The following is a 25351-nucleotide window of genomic DNA, read 5'->3' as shown; positions in this document are numbered from 1 at the left end:
CACACAGACCACTCACACACACACAGACCACTCACACACACACAGACCACTCACACACACACAGACCACTCACACACACACAGACCACTCACACACACACAGACCACTCACACACACACAGACCACTCACACACACACAGACCACTCACACACACACAGACCACTCACACACACACAGACCACTCACACACACACAGACCACTCACACACACACAGACCACTCACACACACATAGACCACTCACACACACATAGACCACTCACACACACACAGACCACTTACACACACACAGACCACTCACACATTCACAGAACACTCACACACACATAGACCACTCACACACACACAGACCACTCACACACACACAGACCACTCACACACACACACACACACAGACCACTCACACACACACAGACCACTCACACACACACAGACCACTCACACATTCACAGACCACTCACACACACACAGACCACTCACACACACATAGACCACTCACACACACACATACCACTCACACACACACAGACCACTCACACACACACAGACCACTCACGCATACACAGACCACTCACACATACACAGACCAATCACGCATACACAGACCACTCACGCATACACAGACCACTCACGCATACACCGACCACTCACGCATACACAGACCACTCACACATACACAGACCACTCACACATACACAGACCACTCACGCATACACAGACCACTCATACATACACAGACCACTCACACATACACAGACCACTCACGCATACACAGACCACTCACGCATACACCGACCACTCACGCATACACAGACCACTCACACATACACAGACCACTCACACATACACAGACCACTCACACACACACAGACCACTCACACATACACAGACCACTCACACATACACAGACCACTCACGCATACACAGACCACTCACACATACACAGTACAGAAATATCTAATTAGAGCCGCTAGATCAATGTATAGGCATTGATTTCTGACAAAGCAGATCTATTGAATACGTTTTTATATTCTATATGTATTTTCTACAGTGCCTTGCGAAAGTATTCGGCCCCCTTGAACTTTGCGACCTTTTGCCACATTTCAGGCTTCAAACATAAAGATATAAAACTGTATTTTTTTGTGAAGAATCAACAACAAGTGGGACACAATCATGAATTGGAACGACATTTATTGGATATTTCAAACTTTTTTAACAAATCAAAAACTGAAAAATTGGGCGTGCAAAATTATTCAGCCCCCTTAAGTTAATACTTTGTAGCGCCACCTTTTGCTGCGATTACAGCTGTAAGTCGCTTGGGGTATGTCTCTATCAGTTTTGCACATCGAGAGACTGAAATTTTTTCCCATTCCTCCTTGCAAAACAGCTCGAGCTCAGTGAGGTTGGATGGAGAGCATTTGTGAACAGCAGTTTTCAGTTCTTTCCACAGATTCTCGATTGGATTCAGGTCTGGACTTTGACTTGGTCATTCTAACACCTGGATATGTTTATTTTTGAACCATTCCATTGTAGATTTTGCTTTATGTTTTGGATCATTGTCTTGTTGGAAGACAAATCTCCGTCCCAGTCTCAGGTCTTTTGCAGACTCCATCAGGTTTTCTTCCAGAATGGTCCTGTATTTGGCTCCATCCATCTTCCCATCAATTTTAACCATCTTCTCTGTCCCTGCTGAAGAAAAGCAGGCCCAAACCATGATGCTGCCACCACCATGTTTGACAGTGGGGATGGTGTGTTCAGCTGTGTTGCTTTTACGCCAAACATAACGTTTTGCATTGTTGCCAAAAAGTTCGATTTTGGTTTCATCTGAACAGAGCACCTTCTTCCACATGTTTGGTGTGTCTCCCAGGTGGCTTGTGGCAAACTTTAAACAACACTTTTTATGGATATCTTTAAGAAATGGCTTTCTTCTTGCCACTCTTCCATAAAGGCCAGATTTGTGCAATATACGACTGATTGTTGTCCTATGGACAGAGTCTCCCACCTCAGCTGTAGATCTCTGCAGTTCATCCAGAGTGATCATGGGCCTCTTGGCTGCATCTCTGATCAGTCTTCTCCTTGTATGAGCTGAAAGTTTAGAGGGACGGCCAGGTCTTGGTAGATTTGCAGTGGTCTGATACTCCTTCCATTTCAATATTATCGCTTGCACAGGGCTCCTTGGGATGTTTAAAGCTTGGGAAATCTTTTTGTATCCAAATCCGGCTTTAAACTTCTTCACAACAGTATCTCGGACCTGCCTGGTGTGTTCCTTGTTCTTCATGATGCTCTCTGCGCTTTTAACGGACCTCTGAGACTATCACAGTGCAGGTGCATTTATATAGAGACTTGATTACACACAGGTGGATTGTATTTATCATCATTAGTCATTTAGGTCAACATTGGATCATTCAGAGATCCTCACTGAACTTCTGGAGAGAGTTTGCTGCACTGAAAGTAAAGGGGCTGAATAATTTTGCACGCCCAATTTTTCAGTTTTTGAATTGTTAAAAAAGTTTGAAATATCCAATAAATGTCATTCCACTTCATGATTGTGTCCCACTTGTTGTTGATTCTTCACAAAAAAATACAGTTTTATATCTTTATGTTTGAAGCCTGAAATGTGGAAAAAGGTCGCAAAGTTCAAGGGGGCCGAATACTTTCGCAAGGCACTGTATGTTGAATTAGAGTGACTAAACACTATGTCCAAGCATCCAGCGGCAATTAGATGTATAGATCCTCTCCCTTCATTTCTGCAACAGCAGTTCTATTGAGTCCATGTATAGTGTGTTCTATGTCTAAGAAATGCCCCTGGCTGGTAAGCAATTCTATGAATGCATTTCTAAATTATACAGCTATGTATTTTATGGGGAAAATGCCCTTGCTAAATTTGGTGGGAGAAGTTTATTATAGACGAAAAAATACAAGGGTTTTATTAAACAAATAGATGTCACGCTCTTCTCAGTAGAAATGAAGAAAGTGTAACGTGGATCGTTCTGACATGATTGAAACCAGGCAGTCAGCCGTGAAAACCATGTCTCAGTTCGGAGATGCTCCATCCCATTAAAGGCCTTGACTAAATCCTCCGTCTCAGATGATTTTCTACTTACGTCTTCATCAGGTGCTTGATACAATGTTTGCGTCACGTGTTTCGATACAGTTGACATTTTTGTCTTTTAGCAAACACTCTTAACCAGAGAGACTAACAGGAGAAATTAGGGTTAAGTGCCTTGCTCAAGGGTACCTGGCCAGATGTTTCACCTAGTCGGCTCGGGGATTCGAACCAGTGACCTTTCGTTTACTGGCCCAGCTCTCTAACCATTAGGCTCACTGCATCCTGTATTAGTAAACTGAAGAGAATTTGCAGACAGAAGCTTCACTGTCAGATAGGTTAGAAAAAATATATATCCAGTGTAGACAGTTGATCTGAAGATTTGCAGGAAAGACGTAGTGCCAGATAATAATCTGATTGGTTAGCTGCTAGGTTAAAGAAGTAATAACACAGCATATGAAGCAGGTAGAACAGCCTGATTGGTTAGCTGCTAGGTTAAAGAAGTAATAACACAGCATATGAAGCAGGTAGAACAGCCTGATTGGTTAGCTGCTAGGTTAAAGAAGTAATAACACAGCATATGAAGCAGGTAGAACAGCCTGATTGGTTAGCTGCTAGGTTAAAGAAGTAATAACACAGCATATGAAGCAGGTAGAACAGCCTGATTGGTTAGCTGCTAGGTTAAAGAAGTAATAACACAGCATATGAAGCAGGTAGAACAGCCTGATTGGTTAGCTGCTAGGTTAAAGAAGTAACAACACAGCATATGAAGCAGGTAGAACAGCCTGATTGGTTAGCTGCTAGGTTAAAGAAGTAATAACACAGCATATGAAGCAGGTAGAACAGCCTGATTGGTTAGCTGCTAGGTTAAAGAAGTAATAACACAGCATATGAAGCAGGTAGAACAGCCTGATTGGTTAGCTGCTAGGTTAAAGAAGTAATAACACAGCATATGAAGCAGGTAGAACAGCCTGATTGGTTAGCTGCTAGGTTAAAGAAGTAATAACACAGCATATGAAGCAGGTAGAACAGCCTGACTGGTTAGCTGCTAGGTTAAAGAAGTAATAACACAGCATATGAAGCAGGTAGAACAGCCTGATTGGTTAGCTGCTAGGTTAAAGAAGTAATAACACAGCATATGAAGCAGGTAGAACAGCCTGATTGGTTAGCTGCTAGGTTAAAGAAGTAATAACACAGCATATGAAGCAGGTAGAACAGCCTGACTGGTTAGCTGCTAGGTTAAAGAAGTAATAACACAGCATATGAAGCAGGTAGAACAGCCTGATTGGTTAGCTGCTAGGTTAAAGAAGTAATAACACAGCATATGAAGCAGGTAGAACAGCCTGATTGGTTAGCTGCTAGGTTAAAGAAGTAATAACACAGCATATGAAGCAGGTAGAACAGCCTGATTGGTTAGCTGCTAGGTTAAAGAAGTAATAACACAGCATATGAAGCAGGTAGAACAGCCTGATTGGTTAGCTGCTAGGTTAAAGAAGTAATAACACAGCATATGAAGCAGGTAGAACAGCCTGATTGGTTAGCTGCTAGGTTAAAGAAGTAATAACACAGCATATGAAGCAGGTAGAACAGCCTGATTGGTTAGCTGCTAGGTTAAAGAAGTAATAACACAGCATATGAAGCAGGTAGAACAGCCTGATTGGTTAGCTGCTAGGTTAAAGAAGTAATAACACAGCATATGACGCAGGTAGAACAGCCTGATTGGTTTGATCCCCGTTAGATGGGACCATAGAGATACATGTGTATGATTAGTGTTCTATTTAGTCCTGTGGTTGGAACAAGCATTCGTCAACCATACAGCTAGATATAGGTTAGTGTATGTGTAATACAGTACCCCTTGCCAGTTGATCTGATCATAGGATACCATAGGTCTAGAGTACCAGTGCTTCACTGCATTGGCATGACACAACACACACTGAAGGTCATTTATTTTAGTGTGTTTGTACCACAGGGAGCGTTTGCATGGGGAGGTGTTGACAGGAGCGTCTAATGCTGTAGGCATGTTAGACTGTCACATCAATTTAGAGCAGCTCTCTCACTCTTTTTCTCTCTCTCTGTCTCTGTCCCTCTCTCCCTTTGTCCCTCCCCTCTCTCTCACTCTCTGTCCCTCTCTGTCTCTGTCCCTCTCTCCCTTTGTCCCTCCCCTCTCTCTCTCTGTCCCTCCCCTCTCTCTCTCTGTCCCCTCTCTCTCTCACTCTCTGTCCCCCCCCCTCTCTCTCTCTCTCTCTCTCTCTCTCTCTCTCTCTCTCTCACTCACTCTGTCTCTGCCCCCTCTCTCTCTGCCCCCCCTTTCTGTCCCTGTCCCCTCTCTTTTGCACTCTCTCTCTATCTCTTTCTCTCTCTCTCGGTTCCTCTCTCGCCCACTCTCTCTCTGATCCCTCTCTTTCTCTCTGACCCCTCTCTTTCTCTGTCTGTCCCCTCTCTTTCTCTTACTGTCCCCTCTCTTTCTCTTACTGTCCCATCTCTTTCTCTTACTGTCCCCTCTCTTTCTCTTACTGTCCCCTCTCTTTCTCTTACTGTCCCCTCTCTTTCTCTTATTGTCCCCTCTCTCTCTCTCTCTCTCTCTCTCTCTGTCCCTCCCCATTCTCTCTCTCTGTCCCCGCTCTCTCTCTTACCCTCTCTCTCTCTGTCCCTCCCCATTCTCTCTCTCTCTCTGCCCCCCTCTCTGTCCTTCTCTCTCTCTCTCTCTGTCAGTCAGTCCAGTACTTTTCGTACTGAAAAACGTCCTTTGATTCCGTACACCACTGTAGTAGAAGTGTGCTAGCTGGGCTAGGCCTGGACAGTACAGTCAGTCAGTCTCAGTAGAACAAAGTGTTCTCTAACTCTCTGCTCTCCTCTACTCTCAACTCACTGCTCTCACTCCTCTGGAGAGAGGAGGAGGGTTTTGGCTGCCCTCCAGGGGTGGAAAAATCTATAAGCCATTACGTAATATACCATATCTTTACCTTAGGTGAACCCAGTACAAGATCCACAGCTGTGAGCACACAGAGGGAGGCAGGGAGGCCTGTGTGGAAAAGAGATTGTGTGTGTAGGGAGCGAGAAAGAGTGTGTGTGTGTGTGTGTCTGTGTGTGTGTGTGTGTGTCTGTGTAGAAACAGAGAGAGGGAGAATGAGTGTGTGTGTGTGTGTGTGTGTGTGTGTGTGTGTGCCTGTGTAGAAACAGAGAGATGGAGAATGAGTGTGTGTGTGTCTGTGTAGAAACAGAGAGAGGGAGAATGAGTGTGTGTGTGTGTGTGTGTGTGTGTGTGTGTGTGTGTGTGTGTGTGTGTGTGTGTGTGTCTGTGTAGAAACAGAGAGAGGGAGAATGTGTGTGTGTCTGTGTGTCTGTGTAGAAACAGAGAGAGGGAGAATGAGTGTGTGTGTGTGTGTCTGTGTAGAAACAGAGAGAGGGAGAATTAGTGTGTGTGTGTGTGTCTGTGTAGAAACAGAGAGAGGGAGAATGAGTGTGTGTGTGTGTGTGTGTGTCTGTGTAGAAACAGAGAGAGGGAGAATGAGTGTGTGTGTGTGTGTCCATGTAGAAACAGAGAGAGGGAGAATGAGTGTGTGTGTGTGTGTGTGTGTCTGTGTAGAAACAGAGAGAGGGAGAATGAGTGTGTGTGCTGTATTAGAGAGAGATTTCTCTGTGGCCAGTCTGCAGCACTTACAGACCCTCACATCAACAGGTCACATCACAACTCTATTGTAACATTCCTTCCTTTCTGTTTTTCATCTATGTATTTGTTCATTTTCAAGCATACTTTTTTTTAAAGCAGCATTTGCATAGATCGACTAAAGAGGAGACTTCTTCAGGATTCTTCACAGTGACTTGGCTAAGTGATCCTGATGCTCGTAGAGTAAGTCAGATCGTCTGTGATTCATTTATTTTGATTATATATACATTTAAATCAGAGTACTGTTGTGTGATGCGAAACGCCATGGCAACGTACTGCACTGTACTTCTAAAGCTGCTTCTTCCCGCATACAGATGAGTGTGTGTGTATGTGTGCATACAGATGAGTGTGTGTGTATGTGTGCATACAGATGAGTGTGTGTGAATACATGCATACAGATGAGTGTGTGTGTATGCGTGCATACAGATGAGTGTGTGTGTATGCGTGCATACAGATGAGTGTGTGTGTATGTGTGCATACAGATGAGTGTGTGTGTATGCGTGCATACAGATGAGTGTGTGTGAATACGTGCATACAGGTGAGTGTGTGTGTATGCGTGCATACAGATGAGTGTGTGTGAATACGTGCATACAGATGAGTGTGTGTGAATACGTGCATACAGATGAGTGTGTGTGAATACGTGCACACAGATGAGTGTGTGTGTATGTGTGCATACAGATGAGTGTGTGTGAATACATGCATACAGATGAGTGTGTGTGTATGCGTGCATACAGATGAGTGCGTGTGAATACGTGCATACAGATGAGTGTGTGTGTATGTGTGCATACAGATGAGTGTGTGTGTATGTGTGCATACAGATGAGTGTGTGTGTATGCGTGCATACAGATGAGTGTGTGTGAATACGTGCATACAGGTGAGTGTGTGTGTATGCGTGCATACAGATGAGTGTGTGTGTGTGTGTGTATGCGTGCATACAGATGAGTGTGTGTGAATGCGTACATACAGATGAGTGTGTGTGAATGCGTACATACAGATGAGTGTGTGTGTATGCGTGCATACAGATGAGTGTGTGTGTATGCGTGCATACAGATGAGTGTGTGTGTATGCGTGCATACAGATGAGTGTGTGTGTATGCGTGCATACAGATGAGTGTGTGTGAATGCGTGCATACAGGTGAGTGTGTGTGAATGCGTGCATACAGATGAGTGTGTGTGTATGCGTGCATACAGATGAGTGTGTGTGAATGCGTGCATACAGGTGAGTGTGTGTGTATGCGTGCATACAGATGAGTGTGTGTGTATGCGTGCATACAGATGAGTGTGTGTGTATGCGTGCATACAGATGAGTGTGTGTGTATGCGTGCATACAGATGAGTGTGTGTGAATGCGTGCATACAGATGAGTGTGTGTGTATGCGTGCATACAGATGAGTGTGTGTGAATGCATACATACAGGTGTGTTTGAAAACGGGAGTATGAGGCCGCAGGCCGTGCAGTGCTGAACAGACCTGCTTTTCACTTCACACATTGACAGTGTTGACACGTCAACGCTTTCATCCCATAATATGCACTAATCATGGCTTGACAAGATGGGCCAGGCCTGCATCCCAAATGGCACCCTATGGGCCCTGGTCAAAAGTAGTGAACCCTATGGGCCCTGGTCAAAAGTAGTGAACCCTATGGGCCCTGGTCAAAAGTAGTGCACCCTATGGGCCCTGGTCAAAAGTAGTGCACCCTATGGGCCCTGGTCAAAAGTAGTGCACTATAGAGGCCCTGGTCAAAAGTAGTGCACTATAGAGGCCCTGGTCAAAAGTAGTGCACTATAGAGGCCCTGGTCAAAAGTAGTGCACTATAGAGGCCCTGGTCAAAAGTAGTGCACTATAGAGGCCCTGGTCAAAAGTAGTGCACTATAGAGGCCCTGGTCAAAAGTAGTGCACTATAGAGGCCCTGGTCAAAAGTAGTGCACTATAGAGGCCCTGGTCAAAAGTAGTGCACTATAGTAGTGCAGACTTTTTGGTTTGGATGTGACTGACACCATCTTGAGTTTGTGCGAGTACCGGCCTCACGATACATACATTCCTCCTTAATGGCTGTTGTCGTGATTCTCTGTCCGTGTGAATATATTCCATTGGCCCAAACGTGTTCCTCTACACATCGATGCTTGGTGAGGGTCTAGTGTTGTTCAGGAAGGGTCACGTTCAATTAATTGGATTCAGGTGCCTGCTGCTTCTGTTTTCAATCTGATTGCAGACTACTTCCTATAATACAGGGGTCGGCAACAGGCGTCCCGCGGGTCAAAACCGGCCCGGGAAGGATTCTTTTTGGCCTGCCAAAGTTTAGTAAAAAAAAAACACACAAAAAAACATATATTTGTGTGAAATTCAGCAACAAATATATAAAAAGCACATATTTTCCCAGGAATAAAAAGAAACGTGATCTTGTCTCAACGTAATCAAAGAATGAAATGAGTGAAATGTCCAAATACAATCTCTTTTTGGGCTTACGTGTAGTTGTGGTCAATTTGCAGTGTACAGATGAATATAATTATCTTCGCGACCCCCGACCCTCCAAGGCTGAATGGAGTTACCTACCCCTGCTCTAAGAGGATCCACCTGACAGAAATATTGACAATTAAATAACATGGTAAGAATCAGTCAACTCTGATGATGATCGTTATTAAACTCTCCGTAATGACGGCTGATAATAACATGGTAAGAATCAGTCAACTCTGATGATGATCGTTATTAAACTCTCCGTAATGACGGCTGATAATAACATGGTAAGAATCAGTCAACTCTGATGATGATCGTTATTAAACTGTCCGTAATGACGGCTGATAATAACATGGTAAGAATCAGTCAACTCTGATGATGATCGTTATTAAACTGTCCGTAATGACGGCTGATAATAACATGGTAAGAATCAGTCAACTCTGATGATGATCGTTGTTAAACTGTCCGTAATGACGGCTGATAATAACATGGTAAGAATCAGTCAACTCTGATGATGATCGTTGTTAAACTGTCCGTAATGACGGCTGATAATAACATGGTAAGAATCAGTCAACTCTGATGATGATCGTTGTTAAACTGTCCGTAATGACGGCTGATAATAACATGGTAAGAATCAGTCAACTCTGATGATGATCGTTATTAAACTGTCCGTAATGACGGCTGATAATAACATGGTAAGAATCAGTCAACTCTGATGATGATCGTTGTTAAACTGTCCGTAATGACGGCTGATAATAACATGGTAAGAATCAGTCAACTCTGATGATGATCGTTATTAAACTGTCCGTAATGACGGCTGATAATAACATGGTAAGAATCAGTCAACTCTGATGATGATCGTTATTAAACTGTCCGTAATGACGGCTGATAATACCATATGGATTGGGGAAGAGACACACACACACACACACACACACACACACACACACAAACATGTGCTGAGAGGCAATTGTAAGTTAATGTGAAACCATAGTAAAACACATGCAGATGTGGATTGGAAGGTTTTACCCCGAACTCAGTTCTAACCCTTTCCATTGTTACACTCCTTACGTTATTCCTAGTTTCATTTGACCAATCTCACCTGTGGAGTTTCAACACACAGTCACACACATGCAACTCTTCAACTGGGAGTCGGACCCGCAAATGAAAGACATTTGGAGCCCCCTCTCTCACCACACACACGTGGTGCGGTGGTGAGGGCGGTTGGCGGTATTGGGTGTGGTGGTGAGGGCGGTTGGTGGTATTGGGTGCGGTGATGAGGGTGGTTGGTGGTATTGGGTGCGGTGGTGAGGGCGGTTGGTGGTATTGGGTGCGGTGGTGAGGGCGGTTGGCGGTATTGGGTGCGGTGGTGAGGGCGGTTGATGGTATTGGGTGCGGTGGTGAGGGCGGTTGATGGTATTGGGTGCGGTGGTGAGGGCGGTTGATGGTATTGGGTGCGGTGGTGAGGGCGGTTGACAGTATTGGGTGCGGTGGTGAGGGCGGTTGATGGTATTGGGTGCGGTGGTGAGGGCGGTTGATGGTATTGGGTGCGGTGGTGAGGGCGGTTGACAGTATTGGGTGCGGTGGTGAGGGTGGTTGGTGGTTTTGGGTGCGGTGGTGAGGGCGGTTGGCGGTATTGGGTGCGGTGGTGAGGGCGGTTGATGGTATTGGGTGCGGTGGTGAGGGCGGTTGATGGTATTGGGTGCGGTGGTGAGGGCGGTTGACAGTATTGGGTGCGGTGGTGAGGGCGGTTGGCGGTATTGGGTGCGGTGGTGAGGGCGGTTGACAGTATTGGGTGCGGTGGTGAGGGCGGTTGATGGTATTGGGTGCGGTGGTGAGGGCGGTTGACAGTATTGGGTGCGGTGGTGAGGGCGGTTGGCGGTATTGGGGGGCTGGTGGCTACAACTAGGGAGGCAAGATAGCTAGAAGGGGTTGTGGCTGGGTGGGAGATGGTGATATGTTTGTGTTTATTGACTTAAAGACACACACACACACACACACACACACCAGGGCTCCAGACTCAGGGGAAACGCGTGTGTTTAGAACACACAGGTCTAATGATGCTGATTTAGACATTCTTGCGGTACTCTCTCTGGCTTGTGGTGTGTTAACTGGAACAGGAGCGACAAAAAGCCAGCTCAGTGAGAGTAGTGGGTGTTTGTGAGCCCTATGGGCCCTGGTCAAAAGTAGTGCACTATATAGGGAATAGGGTGCTATTTGGGGGGCAACCATGTAGGAGGGAAAACATACATCTCCAATGAGCATTGAACTCGTTCCCGGCAGTTTGTGTTTTCCCGGTTGCGCTCAATGTATTTATTTTCATATTCAGATGTTATGGATTGGTCCTGGAATAGAGCCGATCCTTTTCCCAGCAATGGGAATTTACACTGTTTGAATGTTCTCTCTCGTGTTCCAAACAGAGGAATTTTGAGTTGGAGGCTTTATGGGAGGTTTATAAGTGAATACTCAACCGCTTTTAAACAAATATCGGAATGATGAAAAACTTCCCATTTAATTTATTACGTCAAGATTTTCCTTTTGTGTGTGTGTGTGTGTGTGTGTGATTCATAGCATGGCAGTGTGTAGTCAGGTTTTTTACACACACACACACACACACACACACACACACACACACACAATATCACACAAACCCCCTATCTCTCTCTCTCTCTCTCTCTCTCTCAGTAAGAGCAAGCCATTGGTCTTATCTCAGATTTTGTCAAACTACAAAGCTACTTTGCTAGCTTTCCTTGGAAATCAGCCCGTCTAGCCGATCTAACAACTATTTCTCCATTTGCCAGTCTATTGTCTAAGAACGGAATGTCATTCATTCCCAAAGACAGTTACCCAACTTCCCTCCCCAGTCAGCCTCTCTGTTAAACCCGACCTGGTTCTCCACCTTGTCTGACTCCTGTCTACTCCTCCAGATTAAAATGGTTGATAATAAACATATTGAGTTTCTTTACGGGATGTGATGGAATGCTGATACTAATGCATCAAAACCCTGTCTGTGTCCCAAAGGGCACCCTATTCCCTATATAGTGTACGACTTTAGACCATCCCATATGGCTCTGGTCAAAAGTAGCTCACTATACAGGGAATAGGGTACCCTTTGGGACACAGACCATATTATACTACTTAGAGGGAGCTAGTGCTACGAGCCAAGTACCTATCTGAGGAATCAGATATTATGGAAATGTGCCTCCTCTTAATCCTCCTCTATCCCCCTTTATGGGCTGCGTGTCAACTCGCACCCTATTCCCTACATAGTGCACTACTTTTGACTAGCACCTTATGATAATGAGGTGTCATTTGGGACACAACCTTAGACAGAGTTCCCTTTCCCCCTGAAGAATCACATATTTGAAAAGGCAGAAACTGTAATGTTGACTCACACAATACAGCAGCTCTCCATTTGGAGAACGACGTAAACCCTGAATCCTATTGTACATCTGATTCTTATATACCCTGTGTGTTTGCTTTTCAGTCCTAAAGCTTGTGTGTGTGTGTGTGTGTGTGTGTGTGTGTGTGTGTGTGTGTGTGTGTGTGTGTGTGTGTGTGTGTGTGTGTGTGTGTGTGTGTGTGTGTGTGTACGTGCACACTGTAACGGGACTATTGATAACACTCTCTTCTCCATCCTGAAACCATCTTCTCTTGCAGTCTGAAGCATGATTGAACAGTGCAGCAGAGGTCAAACCCACACGGCTGTTTTTGTTGGTGATGAAGTAGCAGCTATAACTCTGGCTTGACTCATTTGGCCACAGTGGTGGTGTGAGGCTCGGCTCGGCTCGGCTGCTGCACTGCACATTTGAAAGCTACAGTCCGGGTTTCGTTCTCAGCAATACGGCAGTTTGTAAACGAGGGAGTAATAAAAAAAAATATTTTGGGTTTACGATAGGATAGGGTAGGGTAGATAGGATAGGGTAGGGTAGATAGGATAGGGTAGGGTAGATATGATAGGGTAGGATAGGATAGGGTAGGGTAGATAGGATAGGGTAGGATAGGATAGGGTAGGGTAGGATAGGGTAGGGTAGATAGGATAGGGTAGGGTAGATAGGATAGGGTAGGGTAGATAGAATAGGATAGGGTAGGGTAGATAGGATATGGTAGGATAGGATAGGGTAGGATAGGATAGGGTAGGGTAGGATAGGATAGGGTAGGGTAGATAGGATAGGGTAGGGTAGATAGGATAGGGTAGGGTAGATAGGATAGGGTAGGGTAGATAGGATAGGGTAGGGTAGGATAGGGTAGGGTAGGATAGGATAGGATAGGGTAGGGTAGGGTAAGATAGGATAGGATAGGGTAGGGTAGGATACGATAGGATAGGGTAGGATGGGGTAGGGTAGGATACGATAGGATAGGGTAGGATGGGATAGGATAGGGTAGGATACGATAGGATACGATAGGATAGGGTAGGATGGGATAGGATAGGGTAGTATAGGGTAGCATGGGATAGGATAGGGTAGGATAAGAAAGGATAGGACAGGATAAGGACAGTTGTGCTATAGGCTCACGACGCAAGTTATATTCTTCAAGAATCAATCTAGAATTGAAAGTGAACTCTAGAACATATTCCTAGATCACAGATTGTAGCTTTAAAGCCAAGCTCATTTTTTTTTCACCCTGAATCAGCTCTGCGTCTCCTGACTGACAGCCAAGAAGTTGAGAAGCATCTGACGTGGCAGCTACAGCTTGTGGTATGTGTGTCTATGTGTGTGCGCGTGTACGTGCAACAGCTACTCTCAGAATAGGAAAACAGTCCAGCTCTCTCTCTTCTGTTCTGACTCACAGTGTAACCAGCGGTACCACCACCACATCTGTAGCTGTGTTACTACGGTTTGGAAGGGAAAGTGTTTGGAATAAGTGCCCATTTTAGGTGTTTTCTGCCATGAATTTAGCTATTGAATGGGCTGGGCCCGCGGGCCGTAGATGCCCACCCCTGACGTAGGAAGTAGAAAAAAGTGTTTGGAATAAGTACTGTTTTGATCTACTAGTACTGAATTAAATTGAACAGGTTCTAAATCGTCCGTCAGGCTCGGGCACTGTTGGAGAGATGTGATTCCCTCCCCGGAGTCTCCTCTCAGACCCTGGCTGAATCCCAAATGTTAGCCTATTCCCTATATAGTGCGCTACTTTTGATGAGAGACCTATAGACCCTGGTCAAAACTGTGTTTGCATTTATCTGTCTGTCAGCTGTGGTTGTAACAGAGGATGTTATAACAGGAGATGTTGTAACAGAGGATATATTTTTTTTTATTTGACCTTTATTTAACTAGGCAAGTCAGTTAAGAACAAATTCTTATTTTCAATGACGGCTTAGGAACAGTGGGTTAACTGCCTGTTCAGGGGCAGAATGACAGATTTGAACTTGCAATCTTGCGGTTACTAGCCCAACGCTCTAACCACTAGGCTACCCTGCCGCCCCAGAGGATGTTGTAACAGAGGATGCTGTAACCGAGGATGCTGTAACAGAGGATGCTGTAACAGAGGATGTTGTAACAGAGGATGCTGTAACAGAGGATGTTGTAACAGAGGATGCTGTAACCGAGGATGCTGTAACAGAGGATGCTGTAACAGAGGATGCTGTAACAGAGGATGCTGTAACAGAGGATGCTGTAACCGAGCCACAGAACTTTAGTGGAGTTCTATTTACTATGATTAGGGCCAGTTTTCCTTCAAAACAAACATGACCTTACTAGGAACATCTCTGGTCCCTAACTAAGATTTGTTTGAGTTCAATTTAATTAATCAAGATTGACAAGTGTAACAGTTGGTGGAGGACTAGGGTTTCGATAGGAGGAGAACAGGACAGTTAATCCTAGAGTAGGTGGTGGAGGACAATGCGGCCATCCCTCACAATGAAAAGGGTAATTAAATGTATTCTACGGTGATGACAGACCCATAGCATTACTATCCTATTACATCAACTGACACACTACATTTCAATGGGAGTTATTTACAAAAACAGTTTGTCGTGGCTGGTGATGACCGACTGGTGAAGACAGACTGGTAAAGTAGTATCCTCTTATGAACAGTACAATGCATCATCAACGTGTGTGCGTGTGTGTGTACGCGCGTGGTGAACTAGGGAGGCTAAAAGGTAGTCTCGCAGCACTTGTCTGTTTGGCACTAGTGTAATAAATGACTGTACTAGTTTGGAGTCTGGTTGAGTCAAGCTGTGTGGGGTGGTCCATGTGAGAGAGAAAAGAGGGAAAGAGAGAGAAGGGGAACAGAGGGGAGAAAGAGAGACCGAGATGACAAGAGAGTGTAAGGGTTACAGAGAGAGAGAAATAAAGATAGCTGTCGAGAGAGAGAGAGAGAGAGAGAGAGACTGCAGACCAGAGTGACAGAGCGAGGAAAGGGTGGTGGAATTAGGGAAGAGGGCTGGTGTTGGGGTTGGTGGGGTACAGAATGAATGTGTGAGTTGGGCTGGTGGGATGGTTGTGAGACATTTGCATAAAGGGTGAGGGCATCGTGCCCGGCGGTGGGGAAGGGTTGGCACCTCGCCTCACCAACTGGCAGAGGGAGGACTGAGGAGGAATAAAAGAGAGAGAATTACAGAAACCGAGAAAGGGAGAGGGAGTAAGAGAGAGTGAAGGGGAGAGAGTGTGATAGATAGGGAATGATAGATAGGGAGAGGGAGTGATAGAGAGGGTGATAGATAGATAGGGAGAGGGAGATAGATAGATAGATAGATAGATAGATAGATAGATAGATAGATAGATAGATAGATAGATAGATAGATAGATAGATAGATAGAAATGAAGAGAGAGTGATAGATAGAAATGAAGAGAGAGCGTGATGGAGAGAAAGGGAGAGAGAGAGTGATAGAGAGAAAGGGAGAGAGTGTGATTGATAGAGAGAGAGAGTGATAGAGAGAAAGGGAGAGAGAGAGTGTGATTGATAGAGAGAGAGAGTGATAGAGAGAAAGGGAGAGAGAGGAGGGAACTCACTCAATAGAGTGAGTTCCTACTCAATCTCTTGTTTCAGGGAGAGCTGTTGACAGAGCAGGAGAGGGGGGAGGAGGGGAGGCGAGAGGAGAGGAGGGGAGGAAAGGGGAGAGGGGAGGCGAGCGGAGAGGAGAGCAGGGGAGAGGAGAGGAGGGAAGGGGACGAGAGAGGAGGGAAGGGGATATATGGTTTGATTATCTGTTTCATTCCTGCTGTACTCCACCAACACTCATCCAAGGTTTATATTAAGTCCCTGCAGCTGTACTGTGGTCAAGCTGTTATTGGAATATGATATATACTGTATATGAACTTAAGTGTGTGTGTATGTGTGTGTCATGTGTGTCAGACAGTGTCCATGACACAAATACACACTCAGGTTCAGAGTGTGAGACAGTCCCCCCCTCTCGTTTAGCTGGAAAACAGTCTGTCTGTCCCCCCTACACACATGCACACACACACACACACACACACACACACGCACACACACACACCCTGCCCTCCCCTCTGAGTGTCAAGCACTGCCCACTTGACCTTTTCAGGAATGGCCGCCCTTGTGGACTGCTGGGGGGAATGCTGTGCATTCACTTTTAATGGAGCCGACCAGCTGGGGGGGCAGACAGAGAATACCTAGTGCCGCCCCGGGGGCAAGTAGTACTATTATAATGGACAGGGGACTTAGTGACATATCTGATCCGCTTAGCTGCTTCTCCCTGCTCTGCACTGAAATATACACTCCTAATAATGTCATGTAGCACTGAATGCACAAATTAATAAAAAGTGAATGAATCAATGAATGGCTGAATCAATGAGTTATGAATTCGTTATTTCGCATTCCAATAGACACAATGAATCCTCTCAGTAATGTTAGGCTGCTGTATCAATTGTCAATATTGTGATATTGTAGTCCTCTTATTACCAGGCAGGAAATTGTTAGAATATGACTGGGCCATTGTCTGGACGAGGCCTCCTGCCATGTATTCTGGGATTTGCAGTCTATAGCTGGAAGAGGCTCCGATCCGGGCAGGGCCCTGTGCGTCTGGATTCGTTTATAGCACAAATACACTCAGGGCCTCACACACACACACACACACACACACACACACACATACACTCACTCCCTCGCCACGGAAATGGTTCCAGACTTTCACACATAGTAATGAGTCCGTGTGTAAACAGGGATAATTACAAACGATGCACAGACACACATTAATCATCATTCTAACTGCCTCACTAACGAGAAAAGAAAGAAATAAAGAAAAGGAAATGAAAGGAAGGAAGGAAGGAAGGAAGGAAGGAAGGAAGGAAGGAAGGAAGGAAGGAAGGAAGGAAGGAAGGACAGACAGAGTTTCTTCTCATTTTCTCAGGGAGTTATGTTAACTTCAGGCTGGGGCAGACTAGGCTGGGGCAGACTAAAAGTGGTTGCAGTTACACTGATTCAAGTGCATGGCACCAAATTGGTACTATACTGGATTTTGGCAGTGAATGCAGGTTGAGAGGATAAGGGGATGTATAGAGAGAGAGAGCGAGAGAGACCCTTGTGTTTTATTATGCAGTGGAGTGTGAGGAAGTGTGTGTTTGTGAGGGAGAGAGCGAGCGAGAGAGAACGTGTGTTTGTGAGGAAGAAGAGACACTATTGTAACCTGTATTTTTAAACCCTATGGTTTATACACAGTTGCAAACGCTGGTCTGCTGCAACTGCAGTGCGGCTCTGCTGTCCTGCGCACCTTGCTTTTCCTCCTTTCCCCGTGGGAAGAAAACATGGAAACTTGGCTGTAGCTATAAGAACACATTTTTTCCCCTTTTTCTTTTAATACAGAGCAGCCTAAATGGCAGAATGCTCCATACTAATGCAGATATTCCTGCCCTGTACAAAGTTTAGGAGGGAAGTTAAGAAGTTTGCATTGGATCTTCTAGGCAAAGCACAGGCCCTTTTAACAACTTCATGACTCATAGTAATTCCGCAATCTATTCTAGATCACCGGAACTTGAACACAGAACACCCTAGAAAGCAAGCAGCAACACACACACACACACACACGCACACACACACACACACACACACACGCACACACACACACACACACACACACACACACACACACACACACACGAGCATTTGACGTGGAAAATATCCCTCTGTGCCGTGGTCCAAATCCCTCGCACTCTTTCCCTTACATCATCGCAGTACCTGTCAATATGTGATTTTACTGAGCAGATGTCGAACGTTGTCCTCCCAATTTCAACTGTGACACGTCCGTCCTCGCGCTCTCCAGTGACTTTGTGTTTTATGGGAGAGCAAGAGAATACGTGCAGTTCTCCGGTATTCGGTGTCACTCACCAGTCATTGCTTCACCATCTTGAATGAACCTTATACTAAAATAGAATGAAGTAGTCATACGTTCCAATCGCATTTTTAACTAATTCGATTTCCTTCCACAACTTGACCTTAGCCATATTTTTTAATTTTTTTTACATCATATCCCTAATACGGAAATAATAATCTAGTCCATCGACACGATAGTTGAATTGTGTTATTTGTATTGCATCCCTAAAATGCATTTCTAGAACTTTTACTATGAAAAATAAGAAACATGACTATAGAAGCAGTGATATGTGAATAGCAATGGATTGATGTGTTTTTATACCTGATAATGTGTTCTGCGTGATATGACTATGTTTGAGCAAGGCATTTGAGTAAAGAAACATCATTTTATTATTCCCAAATATTATAATTAGCTTATACAAATATGCTGGTGGTTAATTCGTTTTTTCTACTGTACATTTTGTATTTTTAGAAGAAAATATAATTTTTCCCTATACTCAACTGCTAAACCTAATAAAAGGCCTATGTTATTTACAGGAAAAACACGTTTAGGTTACCAAACTGTCTAAACAATACATTTAAATTCAACTTAATTGCTCTCTCTTTTAAAAAAAAAACTATTTTAGAAAATGAATGAATGAGCTTTTATATTGCATTTCATTGTTTATAACTGAATTTACCAAAATTGGCCAACAGTAGAAATAGAGGATTGCACTATTGTCCTGTAAATCAGAAGCATGTTTCTGAGTAAATGTACCTTCGTAGTGATTCAGGCTATAAGGTGAAGTGCACGAAAATGAAACATCATTTAATCAACTTGATCATTTGATTTCGGATCTACAAGTCTTTTTTAGCTGACGTTCCACTCATGTGAGGAGTGGAATGGAATTGCTCAACAGAGATGGCAACCAGGTTCAAATGAAATGGCAAAGCATGCACAAGAAATGATGACGTTTGTTTATTAGTTGCACGTATCAGTTGTTAAATCTCAATATGTAGCAGAATTTGTCAAAATGTAATGTATTTATTTAGTCATTTCAAGCAGTAAAGAAACATTGAATATATATTTGGGGTGTATTCATGGTTCATTTATCTATGTAGGATTATTTTGATGTTATTACATGATGCGTCTCTACTCGTTTAAGGCCATACTAGAACAAAACAGAAGATTCTAGTAACTTACAAATAGGCTCCATCCGTAGGCCCACATAACCTACAGATAATGTATGAAAATAGACTATTTCTTTATTCATCTTATTCCGAAAAATTATTTGTAGTCAATCTTTATCATTTGGATTATTATATGGGGTTGATAGTTAAAATTGTTAGAAACCATTAGGTCCATGTAGGTCTGCAGATGGGCCTATTCAGAGTAAAAACCTGGAAGCAAAATGATATGTAGTGTAACATTGGCTCTATAGATAACACACACTGGGTATATTTATGTTTATGAATAGTAAAATGTTCAATTTTCGTGTGAGAAAAAGCTGACCAATTTGGCTGCAAGTATTGCTGCTTTTGGTTGAGCCTCGCGCCTAACGCGGAGTTTCCCGCCACTTGGATCTGTTTTTACTGAGATGAAGTGCGAGGAGGTTTGTTCCTATTATAACAGTCTATATGATGTGAGTCAAATATAACAAGAGAGGAGGTTTGTTCCTATTATAACAGTCTATATGATGTGAGTCAAATATAACAAGAGAGGAGGTTTGTTCCTATTTTAACAGTCTATATGATGTGAGTCAAATATAACAAGAGAGGAGGTTTGTTCCTATTTTAACAGTCTATATGATGTGAGTCAAATATAACAAGAGAGAAGAGAAGTTCAGAGATGCCGCGGTCGTCTAAAGTGGTTCTACAGAAACACAGAAAGCGGCTATAGCAGAACATGTTTTCTGGAAGAGATTACAATTTACTGGTCCCCACAGCAAGCAGTTATTTTCCCCCTCGGCAACGCTTTTATTTTTATTTTCTGCCGGTTGTAAATCTTGGCAATGCAAATATAGCCTACATTTGTGCTGAGTGCTGTTTTCATACAACGTTAGGCTACCTGCTCAGTCCTTGGCTATTGAAAGAAAGAGACTCGTTTTGGCAGGCTTCGCCAGTAGGCTACGTGTTCCTTTCAAGATAAAGAGATAGGCTATTTTAATGTTTAGGTAGAATGTTTAGGCAGACTATCTACATTTAAAGGTTTATTTCTAGTACTTGCCTTTATAGCTTTAATTTAACGGGGACTTGTTTATGTTTTTTTCTGGACTGCTAGTGCTACCTTTCGGCTTAATTTAATGCCTAATTGGTTCAGGCCTACAAAGGAAAGCTTTCTATTCAATATCACTTCTATGTCACTTCTAGATTAGATATGAAGTAGAAAAACGTTTTGTAGACCTTAAATTAATTTATAATTCAATAGTATCAAACGTAGAGAGAAGGCTTTTAATTCCCTCATATGGAATGTTAGGCCTTTCCTATTTCTCATGTGTGAGTGCCATCCACTCAGTTTGTTCAGAGGCCTTCTGATATCCTCAATAGGCCTACCGTCCTATAAAATGTTGGCCTATAGGCTATATAAACGTGTTTTGCTGGTAGGCCTATATGACAGGGTTGTTGCGGATTCTTTATAAGCAATTCGAAATAAAAATGCAACAATGGAACTGTGTGTGTTACACACCATAATGCCTCGGGTAACGTTCTCGTTCTTTTCCCTTTGTCTGCCTTTTTGGCAGTTGTTTCACTCTGTACACAACTCCAAGGATTTTCCCGCGGTTTGTGTGTAAACTCGATGGATTTGTCCATTCATATATATATATACACTCATTGGTAAAACTATAGGCAGCTTTCCCAGTTCCAAACACTCGTTTTTTCCCCATCTCTCCCTCTTCACTTGCTCTCTTTTTCGTTTGTGAGAAACGAAAGCGCAGGAGATCCTCTGTGCAGCCTCGCGAACAAAGGTCACCGTTTAGAGAGAGAGAGTGGAACGCGGAGATAAGATGAGCTCTCTCTCTCTCTCTCTCTCTCTCTCTCAAAACAACCCAAAACACGATTGCAGAACAGGAGATACCAGTAGATATACCGTTGGCCCGCGGCAAGAGGCCCATGGCAGGCGGCCGTTGGCGACAGACACACACTCACCGACCGCCTGCGGAGCGAGCGCATGTAATGGCCAAATGCATCCAACATATCCACTATAACTAGGCATGTCTCTCCTATTTAAAAGCAAGAAATACGTTTTGAAAAATAATATTAACTGCCACATAATAAATGGTAGGGTGCCACAGACTGGTGTCCTGGCCAAAATAATAAAAGTTCTGCATTTGGCTAATTATATTAAACACGTGTAGGTCATGTTTATTCGTATCTACAGTGGTCCGGCGCTATATAATAGGCATAATTTAAGATTAATCTGGGAACGAAAGCTTCAGCTGTTAAACGCGTGGCTTTATTGAGGTATTTTGGATTTTATCAAATAAATCTCAGACACAAAATAGTCCAATCAAATCAGTGTTGGCGTCATGTCGATTGATTCACATAAATATATATATATGAAAAATGTGAGCTTGCTTGAACCCTCTTTACTTTGCCTCATCAGATTTATGGAAATGTTATTGCCAGTCTGTGATAGAATATTTTGCATGAATAGTGTAAAAATAGAATCTTGTGCTATCTTATATTATGCAGAACCATAGAGAGCTTTCATTCATTTACTTGACGATATTTTCTGTTTGTTTTTGTTCCAGTCTGGTTGTGGTTGCAGCATCATTATATGACACTTGTGACAATATGGGTGATATTTATGACAATATCGATACTTGAGGCAATAGTAGCCTATGGGTTGTAAAGTAGCCATCTCTCCCCATCACTTTGTATTATACAATATGCTTAACGCTCACTTAAGAGATGGTATGGATCCCCTCTCTCGTTCCTTATTCTCTCTCTCCAACTCTCTCTCTCTCTCTCTCTCCTCTCATCTTGTTATTTCTCCCAAATTCCCCTCTCTGTAACTTCTCTTCCCCACATTTGGTGCTCTGCCCCACATTTTGTGCCCACAGAGTTACTGTGTTGTCTCTCCTTCCCACATTCGGTGCCCGCCTATGTATTAGCATGTTCGTCAACCAGTGCCCGTCCAGCCCAGCCTGTCCAGATTGGGTCTTTGCTCAGTACCACCATCCAGCACAATGCAGCCAGACACCCGGCTAGCCAGGCCGTGGCTTCGCTGTCAGGCAGAGAGAGCAAGCTGGGCTAGATGGCCGTGTAGATCTGATGGCCCTGGGCTGGAACCAGAGGATTCTTGGTCTTTGTAGGGATGTTCAGAGAGTGGCCATCGGGCCAGAATCAAATAGTTCTACTTCCATGCCAGAGGACCTACATGATGCTCCCATTTTGCCCATTTTTGACACAATCTCTGTCATTTCCTCCTGGCCCGAATTTACTTATTTTTTTTCACATCACTTAGATTTGTGATTTTGTGTGTGTGTGTGAGCAATTATACCATCATGGGATGGCTGTGAGAATGTTATATTTAGCATAATTATCCTCTTTGTTTTCCCCTCAGAAATGCTGTATATACAATATATATATATATATATATATATATATATATATATATATGAATTATATCCCCTGTGGAACCCAAATGTCCTATTTCCTGAACACTTGTCCCATAGTGGGTACACTCCTTCCTTCCTCACTAGGGTCAGACAGCCAATGAGAGCAAGTAAAGTGGTAGCCAGGGTGATGCAGTCAGTCGCCAACTCCCTGCTGTTCAACCTGCCTGATGTTTCATATGTCCTGTACGTCACTGGAGGGAAATGCATTACGTCCAACGTTACATGTTGGAGTATGAAAATAAAGCAATAGAAATGTCATGTTTTTATATATTACAAAGAAAGGGGCGATGTGTATTTTCGGAGGCACAGACAGGTGATACACCTTTGTGACTTGCAGTGAACAGATCCTTTGTAAGGTCTCCCATATCTGCATGCCCTGCATTCGTAAACAGCGTATAGGCTGCATTTACATTTACAGAGACACGGTCCAGTCCGTAGCGGACCGGTTCGGTTCCCAAGTTTCCATTGTCCACTGACTGAACCCCTCTCATTGGAATGCTCTCTACATTTGTAACAGAAACCTTTAATGTGTGTTGAACACACTGTTGTCAAGCACGCGACTGCTAAAAAGGGCCATTTTGGAATTGGAATGAATGTGAGCGAACGAATAGAAAAAGGTCCAGTTTGGAACAAATGCGAGAGAGTGATTTAAAACAGAGTGAGTGTTTTTGGATAGAAGATGGATGGATGGATTTTTTTGGGGGGGGGAAGGGGGGAACGGAATGGTTGTTCTTCTCCTCTTTTCCCCCTCTCGCTCTCTTTGTTTGTGTGGTAAATCCAGGAGCAGCTGCTTGGTTTGAGGGTCTAGTGGGATTTTGGGGCTGCTCTTTCTCATGGCATCCTGTGCCAAGGTGGTGAAACACGAGCAGAGAGCGGAGGAGAGAGAGAAAGAGGGGGAGAGAGGGGAGGGAAGGATTGGCTCTGGGCGGGTGCACTGGGAGAGGGTGTCTGCGTCCCAAATGGCACCCTATTCCCTGTTTACTGCACTACTTTTGCTCGGGGACCATAGGGCTCTGGTCAAAAGTAGTGCACTATATAGGGAATAGAGGGTGCCATTTGGGAGACAACCAGAGAGATCGTGCTGGTTTGATGAGATGGTGGTGACCATGCTGGTGATGGAAGACAAGGATGGGTGAGGAAGGGGGGCGGGTAGGTGGAGTAGAGGCGGCCAGTGCTGTCTGGATTGGCGCATGTAAAATGAATATCCACTGGACTTTGCCTTTCCACTAGATTGGACTTGTCTATTTGGCTAATGACATGCCTTCTGTCTGCTCCACACACAATCCCCCTCTCCCTCCTTTCCTCCCTCCCGCTCGCTCCCTCTCTCTCTCTCTTGCGCGCTCCCTTGCTCTTTATCTCTCTCCACTCTCTCCACTACCAGCCACCAACCCTACCTCCCCCTCCTCCCTCCCTCCTCTTTGCCATATCTCTGTCTCCCCTCCCTTTCAGTCGCTCGGAGCGTGCGTATTGGCTGAGGCTGAGCAGCTCTCTGTGCCAAGTAGGTGGGCCTTGTGCGCGTTGGCACAGACTCAGTCAATGGTTAGAGAAGCAAAGTGGAGAGGAACAGAGAGAAAGAGAGAGACAGTTGGAGAGAAAGAGGGGGGAAAAGACAGAAGACTGCAGCCCGGGTTTGCCAGCGGTCGTACACTCTTCCAACATTGATTCGAGTCCTCTTGTTTTTTTTATCTTCTTCTCCTCCGTCCTGCTCCCCCCCCCCCTTCTTCCGACTCTCAGTGTCTCTCTCTATCCGTGAGTCGTAGTTAGCCTACAGATCTGACCCAGTACCACCATACTGCTGCTTTGCCAAAGCATTTTTGTTTTGTTTTTGGCCCCCAAAATGTTTTTCCATTTTTGAAAGCGAACAAAGAAGCGGTTTCATTTAACATTTTTAAACTCATCTCATCGCTTTATTTAAATTGTATTAAGTTTTATTACACGCATACAACCGTTGTTGTTGTTCTGTAATTCACTTTTTAACTTTCCCTCCACTCTCTCTCTCTCTCTCTCTCCGGTGTTGTTGAACACCACCTGGTTTAGCAGCTCTTCTGCCACAGTACCTCCTGTGTTTCTGTGCTGGTACTACACCATCCTCACCCCCTCCTTCGCCTCTCCTTCATTCTTGACTTTGTTTTTCTTCTTCTTGCATTTATTGGACAATTTCTGCAGCTTTCCTCCGTTTTTTTCCTCCCTCCCGCCTTTCTTCTTCATTTGTCTTGTAATTTGTAACATACTGTAGTTGCGGAAGTTGTTGTGTATTGACTCAGTAAACCGGTATCGAACTGGTATACTGTTTTGTCTGGCGCAGTGAATTTA

General features: G+C 44.2%; 1 protein-coding gene across 21 annotated transcripts in view; it reads left to right on the top strand.

Moving 5' to 3' along the window:
* Nucleotides 1–25351, top strand: part of LOC110485646 (nuclear factor 1 X-type-like) — a 154315-nt gene that overhangs the window by 25124 nt on the left and 103840 nt on the right. The window contains exon 1 of one of the 21 annotated variants that reach the window (XM_036949299.1): nt 24583–25351. This exon is cut by the window's right edge and continues 18 nt beyond it. The exons of the other annotated variants lie outside the window; for them this stretch is intronic. The gene's annotated coding sequence lies outside the window, so the exon portion shown is untranslated. Of the gene's footprint in view, nt 1–24582 lie in introns of those variants that run through there. 21 annotated transcript variants of the gene reach the window in all.

The sequence above is a fragment of the Oncorhynchus mykiss genome, chromosome 17, assembly GCF_013265735.2.
Source record: "Oncorhynchus mykiss isolate Arlee chromosome 17, USDA_OmykA_1.1, whole genome shotgun sequence".
Classification (NCBI taxonomy): Eukaryota; Metazoa; Chordata; class Actinopteri; order Salmoniformes; family Salmonidae; genus Oncorhynchus; species Oncorhynchus mykiss.
Note: the sequence above shows the minus strand (reverse complement) of the source record. Positions and strands in the feature narration are given on the sequence as shown.